General features: G+C 43.8%; 1 long non-coding RNA gene across 1 annotated transcript in view; it reads left to right on the top strand.

The window, feature by feature from the left end:
- The window catches only part of LOC102549475 (uncharacterized), an 80,527-nt gene that overhangs the window by 13,993 nt on the left and 51,185 nt on the right, over positions 1 to 15,349 (top strand). The window contains exons 4-5 of the long non-coding RNA XR_361697.5: positions 1,452 to 2,186; positions 9,893 to 10,020. This is a non-coding gene — a long non-coding RNA (uncharacterized LOC102549475). The remainder of the gene's footprint in view (positions 1 to 1,451; positions 2,187 to 9,892; positions 10,021 to 15,349) is intronic.

Consider the following 15,349-nt stretch of genomic DNA (forward strand, 5'->3'; position numbering starts at 1 on the left):
TAACCCATCGCTATGCGAAATTATGAAGGAAAGGTCTTCTAATGCATGAAGCATCTTCCTTTTTAAAGATGTGTCCATTTATTTACAGACTTACTTATGTGCGTGCACAAATGCACGTATTTGTCTGTATGTCAGGCAAACATGAGACGGTGCACCCCTGTGGATGTACTGGGGGCAAAATAAGAAGGCATTGTGTGCACTCTTTCATAGTTCTCCACTTGTTACTGTGCACTAGGACCCTCCTTTCTGAATGGAGGATTGTGTCAACAAGCTCCAGAAATCATCCTGTTTCAGCCTCTCTCCAAGTGCTGATTCCAAGTAGCTGTGGAGAACATCAGGCTTGTTACCTATGTGTTGAGTTCTCTTAGTCCTTGTAGTTTTTCCATCAAATGCTCTTAGCCATGGAGCCAAGTCTCTGACACAACCATCTTACTTGTTATCTGTGGTGACATAAGATCAGTTCAGACCCATGGCTAGGCATCTGCACTTTACTGGACTCACAGTGGCATCCTGGAATGGGAATTTAAACTAAGCGATACCAAAGCAGAGAATTGTCCCTTGGTCTGATGTTCTTGGTCTCCATCATCACTGCTGTTTTCCTTAAAGTTGGTTCTTGGCTTGGCTGACATTCTGGGTACTTTTATTCTTATTACTGGAGGATAGATTTTTTTCCAACAATACTTTCTGTTGTAAATAATTTGACGCATTTCCTTTTGCATTAAAAGGGAAAAGCATCTTCTGTCACTTAAATTCAGCAATTTCATATTCACACTGGGGACTGACCCAGTGGGTGACTTGCAGAGGCCTCCTCTTATCTGGCAGAGATGCGAAGAGCAGGGCTTGCTCAGTCTGGGCACCTACAGCATGAGAGAACAGGTCATTTTTAGCTGTGAGATTGTTCTGTGCATTGTAGACATGTGGCATCATCCTTGGCCTGTTTCCACCAAATGCCAGTTGTAGACAGAGAGCTGGCCCTATTTTACATTTCATCACCAGATGCCAGGCACTTGAACTCAAGCTTACTGCAAAGGAGGCTGGGAAATGTACACTGACAGTCTTGGGCCCCCAAATAAAAATATCTAGAATTACTGCAGAAGTTCACAGCTCATAGTGAAATAGAGAAATGGCCCCTTGCCTGTAATGTTCTGTCTAAGAGGATAGCATTAGGAGTCAGGGATACCTGAGTGGACCTGGAGAATTTGTTGATTTTTTTTAAGAGATCAAATGTCCAATGGACAAGGCAGTGGTACCTCCTCATACAGATGTCAAAACTGAAGTCACATGAGAAATAAAGAATGGTTGCAATTGCTATTCACTTTTTAATGTCCTATAAAGGGCATAAAGCAGCATACAGTTCTAAGATTCCCTTGCAATAAGATAGGATTAGGCTGCCTGGAATCTTACATATGAATGTGCTCTATGAGTACGAGGCCCATGTGATTCTCTTGCAGGCAACCTCTGTGACATTCCTAGGCCTGAATCTATTGTGGAGGTCTCTGATGCTCCAAAGGAAGGACAAGATAATCTAAAAAGTCAGGCAATGTGTGTCTTGACATGGCTTCAGAGAGCACAACCATGCTGCGTCGACATCGGGGACTTCGCCTGCCTCTGCTGGCTCTGGTATATATAACAGAGAAGCAGCTTTGATTGTATGAAGCTATTGAAAAATGGAAAAGTCAATCTGTTATAACAGCTAACAACCTCTGACTGCTACCTGCGCATAACAATAGACTGAACCCTCGGAAAGTGTCAATAGCTGTTAGATAATATTATTGATAGGAACAATGGGTTTCTGAATTTGACAGACAGTTGGAGACTACGGAGGGGAGAGAATAGGAGTCGAATGGATTGATGTACATCACTGTGTCTTTCACCAATTCATGAGACTTGATGGATGGATCAGCATTGGCTTATGTTATGCTTTCAAGAGCATTGTTATGATCCCAATGGTGCATCTCAAAAACTAGAAGCCCTGCCTCCTCCCAGGGGATGGAATTGAGTCATCTGAAGAAGAATCTATAGTGAGCTTCTCAGGAGGACCCAGGAATGAGATCCAAGTTAAAAAAGAAAAAAACAGTATGTAAGGAATCTGAGAAAGCCTGGCAGGTCCTCAGATGTATTCCTTATCAACATGAGAAATTCATTTTTCTGAAGAGATTCACTTGAATCCTGTACATTGAAGAAAGGTAAGGCTTATCCCAAGAGTTCATAAGGGTAAAATGAATGCAGTGAGGACTCCCAGAGGAAGAATCTATTAACCCCTTTTTCTATTCTCTCTGCCATAATTTTGTCTTCTCTGATATTTAAGATATTTGTAATATTGGACTTTCAGAAGGCCATTAAACATTTCCATTAGGTCTCTTGAACATCAATGATAGTGTGTTGAGTAAGGGACCTACAAAGACACCATATCTTAATCTATGGGATGTGTGAATATGCTACCTTCCATGATGAATGGGGTTTGCAGAAATGATGCATTGCAGCTCTTTCCCCCAGGCTTTCTGTGTCCATCAGACCAGTCATCATGGAGTAGAGGCTGCAGTGGTGGCCTACAGGGTATGTTGGTCCAGCCATTTTAGTAGCAATAGATAAGCAAAATGATACAACAAAAGCTAGCCATGAGAGGGGTAATGAAGTTGTTAGCATTTGTTAGCATTCCCTTGGAGAGAAACTGGGAGGGGATCACCTGATCACCAATGGAAGTCTAGTCATTATGCCCTCCGGTCTGGTCCCTGACTGTAAATAGAGGTGGTGGAGAATATAAGAGGTGAAACATTGATTAAGGGTGGAACTATGAGGATGGGTACTAAAGCTTTTATGAATTATCCCAAATGCTGGGGTAGGACTTTTCAGTAAGGAGGCTGCTTTGGATTCTCTGAAGTTCCTACCAATAACAGTTCACCAATTCTACTGTAACCAACTTCAATAAAGGCATTGGTTTACCAAGATGGACTTAGATGGAGTCATTTTGTCCTAGTTAGGTTTCTGTTGCTATAATAAAACTGGCCAAAAGCAACTTGGGAAAAAGGATTTTTTATTACTGGTTACAGTCTTTCATGAAGGGAAGCCAAGGCAAGAGCTGGAAGCAGAAGGCAATGGAGCAATGCTGTTTACTGGCTTGCTCTCTCCGGCTTGTTCAGCTACTTTTCCCGTAGAGTCCAGATGAGCCTGCCTAGGGATGGCACCGCCCATGGTGGGCTGGGCCTTCCTACACCAATTAGTAATTACAAACATGCTTCATAGTCACAACCACAGGCTAATCTGATCTGATCAATTCTTCAGTTGAGGTTCCCTCTTCCCACATGAACCTAGGTTTGTGTAAGACATATTTATTTGGTCTGTTGGTACCTTATCTGGTAAGTATAGAATTTTCATCTCTTCTCCATGGGAAATTAGCATATAAAGGTGTGCCTAAATTAAAAATCAGAGAAGACTCTCCTGAACTAAATATGTTCCATGTAACCAAACAAAAATGTTCTTCTAAGAGGAAGGCAAGGGGACTAGGACTTGATGTGCTAAAGATTCTAAAGGTTGGGCCATGCAGAAGCTCTCATCTGAGAGATGCAGTGGAACCCAGAAGCTTTAATGTGAATGAGAACAGTTTCTTACTTCAGAAGCCCCAGAAGGAACCAGCCCTGCCAATACCCTGATCTTACTCCAGTGTGATTTGCTTTGGTTTCTAACTTGTAGAATGATGCAGTCATTGTTTAAAAAGAAGCAAAAGCCACAGCAGTCCATCCATAAAGAAGCAGACACAATTCCCTTCAACAAGGCTCATTAGAGTGAGAAGCCTCAAGGCCATGTTTGAGCCTTGGGGTGGGAGCAAGAATGTTAGACAGAAACAATGCAGAATATGGAGAGCTAAACATGAAAGAGAAGTTTGACTTTAAAGTTGCAGAAGAGCTTCATTAAAAGTAAAAATATGAGAGAGAAAGAGAAAGTGTGTGAGAGAGACAGGGTGGGGGAGAGGGAGAGGGAGGGAGGGAGAGAGAGAGGGAGAGAGAAAGGGAGGAAGAGAGAGACAGAGAGAGACAGAGAGAGACAGAGAGACAGAGAGACAGAGAGACAGAGAGAGAGAGAGAAACAGAGAGAGACAGAGAGAGACAGAGAGAGACAGAGAGAGACAGAGACAGAGAGACCGAGAGAGCGCCACTATGAGAGGAATGGTAGGGGGACAAAGGTAGGACCAGAGGAGCCTCTTCAGAGAGCATTCTTCATCTTTGGGCCAAATTCTCCAGCAGTATCTCTGAGGAATCTTGGACCCAGCTTCAGGACAAATGAAATGTCTGATTCTTTTTAAAATAATGCTGTAGCAGTATTGAGAAGGTACACATTGCATGACAGGATACATGACAAGGAACTTGGAACAGCCGGCTACCATAAACTGGGAGCTGTCAAGTTACAGCACAAATTGATTCTTAACTCTGTCTCAGAGAGAACTTCAGAATGGCATGGCCTGATTCAAGCTTAGGGATCCAGTCTAAAGGTAGACGCCTATGTTTCTCTTAGTCATAAGCTTGCTATTCACTAGATAGTCTAGTTAGGGTAGGGGTTACTGCACAGGTCGGGATTTCTAGTTGTGATAGAACATTTAGCACAAAACAGCTCTGCGAAAAAGCTATAATGGTTCCAGACATGTCCATGTTGAAGAACTCAACAACAGTATGAAAACTTGAATCCAGACCAGCCGGTGGTAAAGCTGATTTCTTCTAGAATTTAAACACCAATTGCAAGAAGCTTTCTGATTGGTTGGGGTGCATTTTATGAGTGTCTCTGAACCTATCATTGAGGTAAAAGAAATCAAGAGGAGTGGTTCCTACACAGTGGTCTATATAGCAGTACTTGAACCCAGGCTTCATATTTCAAGATAGTTGGAGGAAAAATGAAGAAAAACATGTGGGACAGATGGGCTCTCATTTGGCCATTAGAGCTGAGGAGAGGTTTGCTAACAGAAGACAATAAAAATCTGTAGTGAGGATGATGGCGGCTGGGTTGGTAGGATCTCACTGGGTAGTACAGGCTGGTTGCCCACTGCTGACCTTCTGCCTTAATGTTCTGAGCGTCATGATTATGGAAGCGTCCCCTCATGTCTGACTACATGACAAAGGCCGTCAGTGGCTGGCTAAAACAGCTTATAAAGATCTCCCCATCTCTTTTCTTTCTCTCATCTGTACAAATTAAGTCACTAGTAGTAAGGGCTAAGCTATCTTATCCCCTCCACCCCTTATTTTATGTATGTGAGTACACCATAGCTGTCTTCATGCACATCAGGAAAGGGTATCAGGTCCTGTTACAGATGGTTGTGAGCCACCATGTTGTTACTGGGAATTGAACCTGGTAGCTTTGGGAGAGCAGTCAGTGCCCTTAACCACTGAGCCATCTCTCCAGCTCTCTTACCTCCAGCCCACTGTTTGCCACATATTCTCTAATATTTGGGATTAAGAGTCTCTGAGACTTACCTGCTAGGCACAGCTCTTAGGGCATTGTAGGCAAAGCTGAACTTGAATGGATGTAATTAATCATCATAACTGATTAATTTCTTATAGAGAATATCTGATTTTATCAAAACAGCTGAGCTCCTGAGTTCTGGCACAATTTCATGCCTAGAATGAGCTTGCTGTCCCTCCTGCCCTGCCCCTGATCTTTTCTGCACATTAATATGGCTTATTGGGTTCCTGTGGTGTTGGCCATCGGAGCTATTGAGTGAGTTTTCTTCCACTGTAGTGTTGAAATAGGATAATACCAAGTGAGAACCTGCTGGTTTTCTAAAAATGACTCAAAGGGTGTGTGTGTCTGACTCTATTAATCTCTCCTAATTTGTGCCAGCCTGCTACATTTAGACTGGAAACCTTTCTTTTGCCCTAATATTTAAACTCTTCTGATCAAGATCTTCTATCTGAAGAATGTGTTCATATGTGTGTGTACGTGTGTGCATGTGTGTGTGTGTGTGTGTGTGTGTGTGTGTGTGTGTGTGTGTATGTTCCAGCTCCTGTGGCATGTGTGGTGATACAAGCATCGCCGTCTAGCTAGCAAGCTATACTCCTTGTTCAGGGGTCTAGAGAGTGGTACAAGTGTGGTGGGAATGTGAAGCGATATCGCTAGGCAGTATGGGACTTCTCAAGAAACCAGTTCTGGGTATGCCTTGGCTAGGCTAGGGGGAAGAGCTCCGTGTCTCTCAGTATCTCAGGTCCATGTTGTCCACATCTGGTGTCCACACTCTACCTGTGGTGTTGGAGGAGCTGTTTGGTGCTATGAAGTGAAACCTCATAAGGGGTAAGAAAGGCTATGGAGCCATTCCTGAAAAAGGACTGCCAAACTCAGAGCTCTCCACCTTCCGTGTCTATGCTGGGGATCTCTATGTGGATGAAGCACACAGCGTTTAGTATGCTAAGCAACAGACCAGATCTGTATAGAACCCTCATTCCCTTCTCTTATGGGCACTTATTTTAGGCTTGCTACTACACAGTAAGCCTGCTGCCCAACACATCACTGTGAGCACTTGTTCAGTCACATGTGTCATAGGGCTAGGCTTTCAAAGGACCATCTGTGGGAATATAGAATCATTATATTTTTCCTGGAACAATAGGCTTGTATGGGTTTGTGCCTACATCTTAATCACTCCTTATGAGTGATCTGTAGACTGAAAGGATTCCTTTCGAACAAACATGCATTCTCCATTTATTGCTTCAGAATACAATGCTCAGGGTGAAGTGCCAGTCTCTGGGCCTTCCCTACTCCTGAGGACACGGAAGGGCACACATGTGGCACTTGCAAGCTCACAAGTCCATACTTGGTTCTGTAGAATGTTTTTAAGTTCCTAGAATCTTGCAGACATTGTCTTTGTTTTTATTTTCAAATTTCTTTTCTCTCTCTCTGCAACTCTGTTGTGACCATTCCTTCATTTACTAACAAGACAATCATGGGGCAGGAGTCAGGGAGACGTCAGGTATTGCAGATAACAAGACAGAACACCAAGAACTTCTCTTCTACTGTTTCATCTTTCTCTCATACACAATTTCATGTGTGCTATCACATGCATGCATGTGCATATGTTCTACTACATACATGTTAACATATACATGTATACATACACATGTGCTTCCAGCACATATGTTTGCACACATGGGTATGTATGCACACACACATGCATTCCTTCATTACATATATGCTCTCTCTCTCTCTCTCTCTCTCACACACACACACACGTGAACATGCATCCTCTTCTATTGCACACATATTTGAACACGCATACATGCATGCACACCAAGGCACGGTCTTCCTTCACACCATTTGCTTTCCAGTCCTCTTTCTCTTTCACCTGACAGAGGACCTAGTCCCATATTAGGCACAGTACCTGCTATCTGAAAGAGAGAATGCAGAGAAGTCTGGCCATGGTCTCCAGTGAGAAATCATAATGAGGAGGGGACTTGCCGAGCTGACACACCGCCCAGAGCTGTGGCCCTGAAACATACTCTTACCTAAAAAGGTATGTTGGGAACACTCCACTAACTCCTCATCCCCTCGAGCTCTGAGACCATCAGAAGCATCTACTCTGTGCCTGCTGGGGGAGAGAAAAAGTGAATAGCCCCAAGAGGTAGAGATATTTTTAGGTAAATAGCAGCTCTCTTCCATTCAATTAATTCTTGGGACATAATAGGTGTTCAGTAAAAGTTTACATGAGAAGAAATGATTCTTTTGAGCTTGGTGTTATATAAAGTATTATTGCATGGTATTATTATATTATATGTAATATTATTATGTAAAGTACTATTTTTAAAGGAAGTCCCCAATTTAAAGGTCTTGAGGATGTTCATACTTTAGAAGATTTAAAGTGACGTTTAGAATATTCCTACCCATGATCCTTTGTGCCCCTCACTGCTGGAAGCACATTCTGTTTCTCGTTAGCCTCCCAAGTCTTTGATTTTTGTTTCTTGTCCGGCCATCACTTTATCACTCCCTTTAATGAGGTTCCACACAGAGAGGCAAGGCTACACACACTTCCCTAATTGCAGCCCAAGAAACGACAGGGTCATTTTATAGGCTGATATGACCCAGGGAATGAAGGCCTACTGGTGGCTGAAGAGTGACCCTAGGTTGGAGCATCAGAATGAAGAATCTGTAGATCTCGTCCCTCTGTCACATCCAATGTAACTCCTTCCGGTCTCTATGGCTGTCTTCTTAGGAAGGATGGAGTGGACAGTCGTGCGTGAGGCCCTCTAGGCAGATGGCCTCTGCCTATTGCACAGTAGCCTCCAGTCCATACTTGTGATCCTCCTAACAGGTAATTTGGGGCTCCTTGCATGTCAGGTACTGCCTCAGGCTCTTGGTCATCAAGAGCTCATGTGACTTTCAGGTCCGTCACTTCTACACTAACGCACCTAGGCTAGAGTTGAATGGGCTGAGCTTCAGGAAAATCTGGAGCTAAGTCATACTCCAAAGTCATGCTGTTAGCACAAGTGAGAGCTAGGTTTGAGTGAAAGCAATTTGTGCTTATATGTCAGGGCCCCTTCTCTCACTCTTAGTCCCAAACCACACCTGTCTACCCGGTTTGCTTGTGAATTCCAGTCACTTGGTTTTCCTGGCACCAGACTCTGAGTAAAGGCAGGACTGAGAAGTGGAGGGGAGGTGAACGCCTTAAGGTCCCGACTTGATTTGCAACAGAAATCAAGGTTAAGAAGGGAAAGTGGCAGGTCTTCACTTCACAATCCCTCATTCTTTACAGCCTTTCTCAAAGCTTGGTCAACAGGCAGCTGGAGGTACATTTAAGTGACAAACTACGACATTTCTAGTTTTTTATTTTAGTAACATGTAAATCCCTGTAGAGAGTGATTTGGGTTTTCTTATTTTAGAAATCATTTTTAAATTATTATTTTACGTTTATGGGCATTCCCTCTACATCCATGTTTGTGTAACACTTGTGTGCAGTTCCAAAGCAAGCCAGAAGAGGGCATCAGAGCGTCGGGAACGGGAGTTGCAGATGGTGAGGCAGAACAACGTGGGTGCTGGGAATTGAATGCGGGTACTTTGGTAGAGCAGCCAGTGCTCTTAAACTTGAGGCTTCTCTTTAGCTCCAAAAAATATGTTTAATCACAGCTCCCCAAAACAGGGTCATGCTGTGCCACGTCACTCAGCTTAATTCTCTTTAGTACACAGAGAACTGTGTCCAAAATGATACCCATTTGTGCAGGTACACACACACCACATCCAGAACTGATCTGGGATTGGTCTCTTTCCAGAACTTTCCTTATCATCTCAGTTAAAGCTGAATACGTTAAGTCTGCTAAAGGATGTAAACCGAGCACCTCCTGTTCTCTGGAAATACATTGTGGAGGCTGGTATCCCCACTCCTTTGTGTATGTGTTTGCTATCCTGATGGTTGCTAATGAGAAGCAAGCTGAGCCTGCAGTACCAGCTGAGACCCTGCATCAGCCAAGCAAGTCGAGCCAGGCTCTGGACAGCCCCTTGGAGTTTTTCCTTGTTGAGCAGGAACTTATGATGGAAGCCAGAATCATCACTGTGTCCCTAGAGCACTGACTACTGTGGAGACATCCCAATAGTTTCTGTTGGTGTGTGTGTGTGTGTGTGTGTGTGTGTGTGTGTGTGTGTGTGTGTGTGTGTGTGTGTGTGTGTTGGTGGTGGTGGTGGTGGTAGTGGTGGTTGAGTAGATTGACTCTGCCCCTCTACCTGTCTGCATTTTCACAATTTACCAATCAGAGTTCTGCTTAGGATTCTGCTTTAATTTTGAAAAAGAAGGCGCATAGCAATGGTGGGAAAGCTGTTTGAATGGTAGGAAGAAAACAGACCTTGCAAAGATGACTTTAAAATAGACCTGTGATGGGATTGGGGCGAAGAAACTCACCTTTGTAAACCAGTATTATTTACTTTTCTGTAGCTCTGATACAACACCATGATCGAAGGCAACATAATGAAGAGAGAGCTTGTTTTGGCTTATGCTCCAAAGGTGATAAAAAAAAAATCCATCATGACAGAACAGTAGGACTGGTATCCCGAATCTCGAAGGTGAGAGATCATATGCTCAACCCCAAGCACCAAACAGAAAGAAGAAACGGGGAGAGGCAGGGGATTTTAATCTCAAAGTCTCCCCCCAGTGATTTACTTCCTCCAGGAAGTTTGCACCACCTAAACTTCCCCTCAACAGCGCCACCAACTAGGGGCCAAATGCTCAAATGCCCAAGACTACTGGGAAAAGCCTCATTCGAACACTGACAGAACCTGTTTCCTCAGTCTCAAAACTGTGGTCTTTAGGGTTGATTGTAAACACTGAAGCTGCACAAAGGAAAGAAGCCAGCACCATTCTTGAGATGGAGTAGATTCTGGGTAATGGGGAATTTCTACCTGCTATTACCATCATCACGGTATCCCTTTTGAGATTACTTTTGTTTCATAGGGAACAAAAGCGGAGGTTGAATACCTGTTGTAGTTAGGGTATGGCCCTCAGATCCATATGTTGAAGCCTTGGTCTCTGAGCTGGTCTTGGAAGATGGCGTCTAATGGGAGATAATTGGTCTGTAAACTCAGAGTCCCCATGAAAGGATTGATGACCTTTTGTTAACAATGAGTTAATTACCTGGAGAGTAGATTGTCAGAAAGGTGAGTGTCCCTCACGGTCTCTCCTTGGTGTATGCTGTTCATCCTTTTGTTCTTCCACCATAAGAGGAAGGACAAGAAGATGCTGATGCCACAGCCTTTCCGGCCTCCACATCAGAGGGAAGAAACGCCCTTTCTGCAAAAATATGTCAACCGGTGGTATTAGTTGAAACAGCATAGCGCAGATTAGTGCAATACCAAATTGGGAACCCCAGGAGGGCCTCCATGAGTCAGATAGATATATTCAGTAGTGGCGATGGCAGAGGTGGAGTTCAGCTACAGACTGGATAAGCCGAGCTACCTTTTTGTAAGTACAAGGCCAATTAAGGACCATTGTCATTGGGCAACTCGCATGCAGCCACCAAATTCAGAAGTCTACCTTTGCCAGAAAGAAATAAAGTCTTTAGGCAGCCAGGGTAAACCAGGGAAGGAGCCCAGAGTGCACAAGCAATGGTACCTGGGGCATAGGCATGAACACAGCACAGAAGACAGTTTCCATGGTAGTCCCTAGGATGAACTTCTTCCCATTGCCTGTGTTCTGGGGAAGAGAAAAGAAACTTCTTTTCTTTATTGATGCAGGGGATCATACAAAATGGCCTATTTTCCCTTCAGATGACTCCTTGTGGAGACAGTACCCTAAGCCTGCAGTTCTGGGTGGAGCGCTCTAATAGTAATGAATGATCTGAAGTGACATCTGTGCCCACCCCCTTCACTCTGCCTTCCCGTCCATTAACACCAGCACTCTATTCTGGCCCAATTAGAATCATAAAATGACTCGGGCTCAGAAAGATGTGTTTTGAACTTGAAGTTGCCTCTTCATATTTTTAAATCATTGCATTTGAGTCTAATTCAATATGATTCTGTATTTCCTTCCCATTGAATTTGTGTGCTGCTCTCGCCTACTTGTTGCTAGGACAACCAGCATTAGATCTGGCGTTCACTTGTTGTCCAGGAGGAGGCTGTTAATTAACTCCCTGAAATTGCAGGCCAGGTAATCAATACCAAATGTATGGACTTGGCTGGAATGTTTTAATTAAATTTACAGTAATTTTATTTGCAGCTTCTTTTGCAATCTGCATGGCTGCCATTGATTTCTGTCTCAGACACAATGGCCTGTTCACCAGCCAGGTCATCCTTCCCTTTTAGTGCCTTTCCCCATCAGCTGAGCCAGTGTGAGACGAGGATTCACAAGGCAAATTGTTAGTTAAAGCGATAATACAAAAATGAAACAAGCCTTAAAATATGAGGAGGGCTGGGCTTCTGCCAGTGTGGGACGAGTTCTGTGTGAAATGAATCCAGAAAGCAGGGCTCAGAAAGGGTCCATGGAAAATAACCCGAGATGGGCAGAAAACAGCAAAACCCAAACCATGCTGCAGCCTCTTCAACGTTGCTCAAAATAAGATGGTAACCACCTGCCCTCCACCACTACAGTATTCTTAGCACCTTCGTGCCTTTCTAGAACTGAGCTGTGCACCTCTTAGGAGAAACATGCCCCCTCGTCCTTAAATAAAGAAAACGAGGTTTCCCTGGCAGCAAGACCAAGTCAAGGGCATTGCCTTCTCCCAATAGCTGTAGGTGGTGGCTTATCCTCACCTCATAGAATTATCATGGATTAGATAAAATCTTACAGAGGATAGGCCCAGAGCATGCACTGTGGAGTCAGTCAGGCCTCTGAGTCCTATTTCTCATTCCACTTGCTATTCGAATAGCTTTAGGCCAAGAACATAACCTTCAGGGCCTCAGGCTTTTTCCCTGTCAAATGGGCACATTGCCACCTGTCTCACGTTATGTGGAAGGATGAACATAAAGCCCGGGCCGGTGAGCCTGGCTCATGCACCCCTGGGTTCTTGTTTCGTGTGAGGCCCCACTACACAGTTGGGACCAATACCTCGGTCCTGAGAGCTCTGTTGTTTAAGCCAAGCAGCTTTCCCTGGGGTGAAATGAACAAACTTGTACCAATTACTCAGGGTGATTGGAATTTATTGTAAGGATATTTGAGACCCCAGGTAGAATAAGAATTGGTGCCAACAGACACATTAACACTCCAGACATGGGTTTGTTGGTTTTTTTTTTTTTTTCTGTTAGAAGGGCCCTGAGGAGCATCAGTCCCAAAATCTTTCCTTTCTTAAAGCAATGAAGCCCAAGCTGAGGACTGCTATTTTCTCATTCGTCACCTTCTACAGTGAGGAGTCTCATGAAAGACCTCTGTCCCTTCAGGAATGGGCAGCTTCTACAAGACAAAGTCTCCTCTAAACCACATACCAATCGGTTGAGTGTCATAAATACTTCCGTTCACATAGGGCCATGCTAAGTCCTTCGTAGCAGGAGCAGAGGCTGGCTATGATGACTCCACCTAAGAAAAATGACAGACACTTGGCTAAAATAAGAACTAAAGAAAATAGCCTCGGTGGGTACCCTGTTACAATAGTACCACCAGAACTTTACCTCCCTCCCCCCCCCTCTCTCTGTCTCTCTCTCTCTGTCTCACTCTCTCCCTCTCCCTCTCCCTCTCTGTCTCTCTGTCTCTGTCCTTTTGCTCTTCTTCAAACAAACTTGTATTTGGTGATACAATAATTTATTTGTTTTTAGTACTTACTAGGGACCCATTAGACATCACTGAGTAAGGGAAGAAATAAAGAATGTGTTGGGACAGGTTAACATGCTTCCAGATAACTCCTTCAGGTGGCAGAAAGCAGCCAAACTTGTGACGCTCCTGGAGTGCATTTCAAGAGTCCTTTTCTAAGTCCAGTGATCTGTTTAACTGAAGGTGTTATTGGCCACGAGAGCCTGGAATGGCCTCCAGGGAGAGGGTAAGATTTGTATTATGGGTAACGACTACTTGAAAATTCTTTCTCTCTGCCCACATGTTATGTTTCAAATAAATAGAACCTTACTGAGACTGTATTAATTCCCCTTCAAAGGCAATAGAAGAACTGCTTCCTGGAAGCATTTCAACTAACAAACAAAAAGAAAATGTTCCATGATGAAAATATAGCTGTGGTGGTGGAATTTGACCATTTTTCCCCAACCATAAAATCAATCTCTTTCTTGGTGCCTAAGATGATCTGTTTTTGGGGGACAGCATATTTATGAACATTTAAAGTTATTTAAATGCAGTTAGAGAATTAGGGATGGGCGACACTTGAGATCACACTCTTCCCAGTAGGTGTTCCTCATATAAATCTCTTTCTTTACATTTTTTTATGGCAACTGTTCTCAGAAAGAGAGGTCTGTGAAGGATCAACTACAAATTAAACAATGTGGGCTCAGCTGGCCAATCCTTTTTGTTGAAAGACCCTGAGAAGTGTCCCTCACCCTACCTTGAGCAAAGCCAAGGACTCTGCCTTTCAGAGACACACCCTCATATGAGGTCCCACACGGCCATACTCATTCTAGCCATTTACAGAGGAAGTCTGAGGGACTTGGGACATCGCTTACCTTCCAAGGAGCTGTAGTTGGCTTTGAAGGGACACTAACAAATTCAAAGCAAAAGAGATTTGAAGAATGTGAGTTTTTGGTCCCGTGTCTCGGCGGATTCTTTTTTCACACACATATAGTCATCTGTGGAATAATTATATAGTTTACCTATCTCTTCTCTAACTTTTCACCCTGTCCCAGAGACTGCAGTGCAGAAGACAGGCGCACTCTCCAAGCCAGAGTTCTGTCCTTAAGACAGGCTGAAGTTCACGGTAGACATATTCTGTGATCCTTCGTGGAGGGTGTGGTTGGGATTTCTGTTCCCTTCATGTTTAAAGGAGTGCAGAATTGGCACAGGGGTGACAAGTCACATGTGCTGTGCACACTGTGCTTAAGTCCCCATTCTAAGTCCTTTGGTATGAAACTCTCAAAACAGGTTTTTGAGAGCAGTAGTCTTCCATGTTTTTTACATAAGAAAAGACTGAAGCAAAGCAAATTAAAAACAAATAAACAAACAAACAAAAACTTGTTCCAAACCAAAATGGTGGTTAAGAGCCCGAATTTAAATGCGGGCAGTGTGACTTCAGTCTATGGGCTTAGTTTATGTCCATTAGTCCTCCATCAATCTTGAAAATGTTCAGCACAAGCTGTGCTCCCGCAGGCCAGGGTAGGTCTCCGTGTCTGTATCTCTAAGTGTCCAAGTGACATTGCTGACCCAGTAATCAAGCTTGCAGCAGCAGGGCAGCAAAACAGTCTCCTAGCCAGAGAGGCTGGCTCTGTTTGAGTTCTTAAGCTGCAGCTCTCCTGACACATGCTGTGGTTTCTGTCATTTAAAAGGAGTTATGATTATGAGAAAGGCTTTATTGATTTGTGGAGTAAAAACACTGCCTATACTGGTCATTCCTGCAAGACACTGAAGATGAGTAGTTCAGTGCGATCACCGGAGACAACCTACAGAGTTGGATCATGGCTCTGACTTTTATAAGCTTCGTGACTTTGCACAATACTATGGCCCTGATGAACTCTACTACGGTACCACACCTCACAGGATTATCTTGAATCCTTAATATGGGTCCAGGTTCCAAAGCCGTAGGCTCAGAACAAAGTTTAGTTCTGGGTAAACACTTATGTGTGTCGTTGCAAGGCAGCTTCAGCTGAATGCATTTGACAGTAGTTTTGTCTAATTTCCCAGTCTTAGGCATCAGTAGAACAGGGAGTGATTCACAAAACAGTAGGACAGTAGGAGCGATTCAGGACAGTAGTTAGAGCTTACACACCCACTATCCTTTGAAACTCTCGAATCCCTGGTGTGTATCCCATGCGT

Source organism: Rattus norvegicus, chromosome 19 (assembly GCF_036323735.1).
Source record: "Rattus norvegicus strain BN/NHsdMcwi chromosome 19, GRCr8, whole genome shotgun sequence".
Lineage (NCBI taxonomy): Eukaryota > Metazoa > Chordata > Mammalia > Rodentia > Muridae > Rattus > Rattus norvegicus.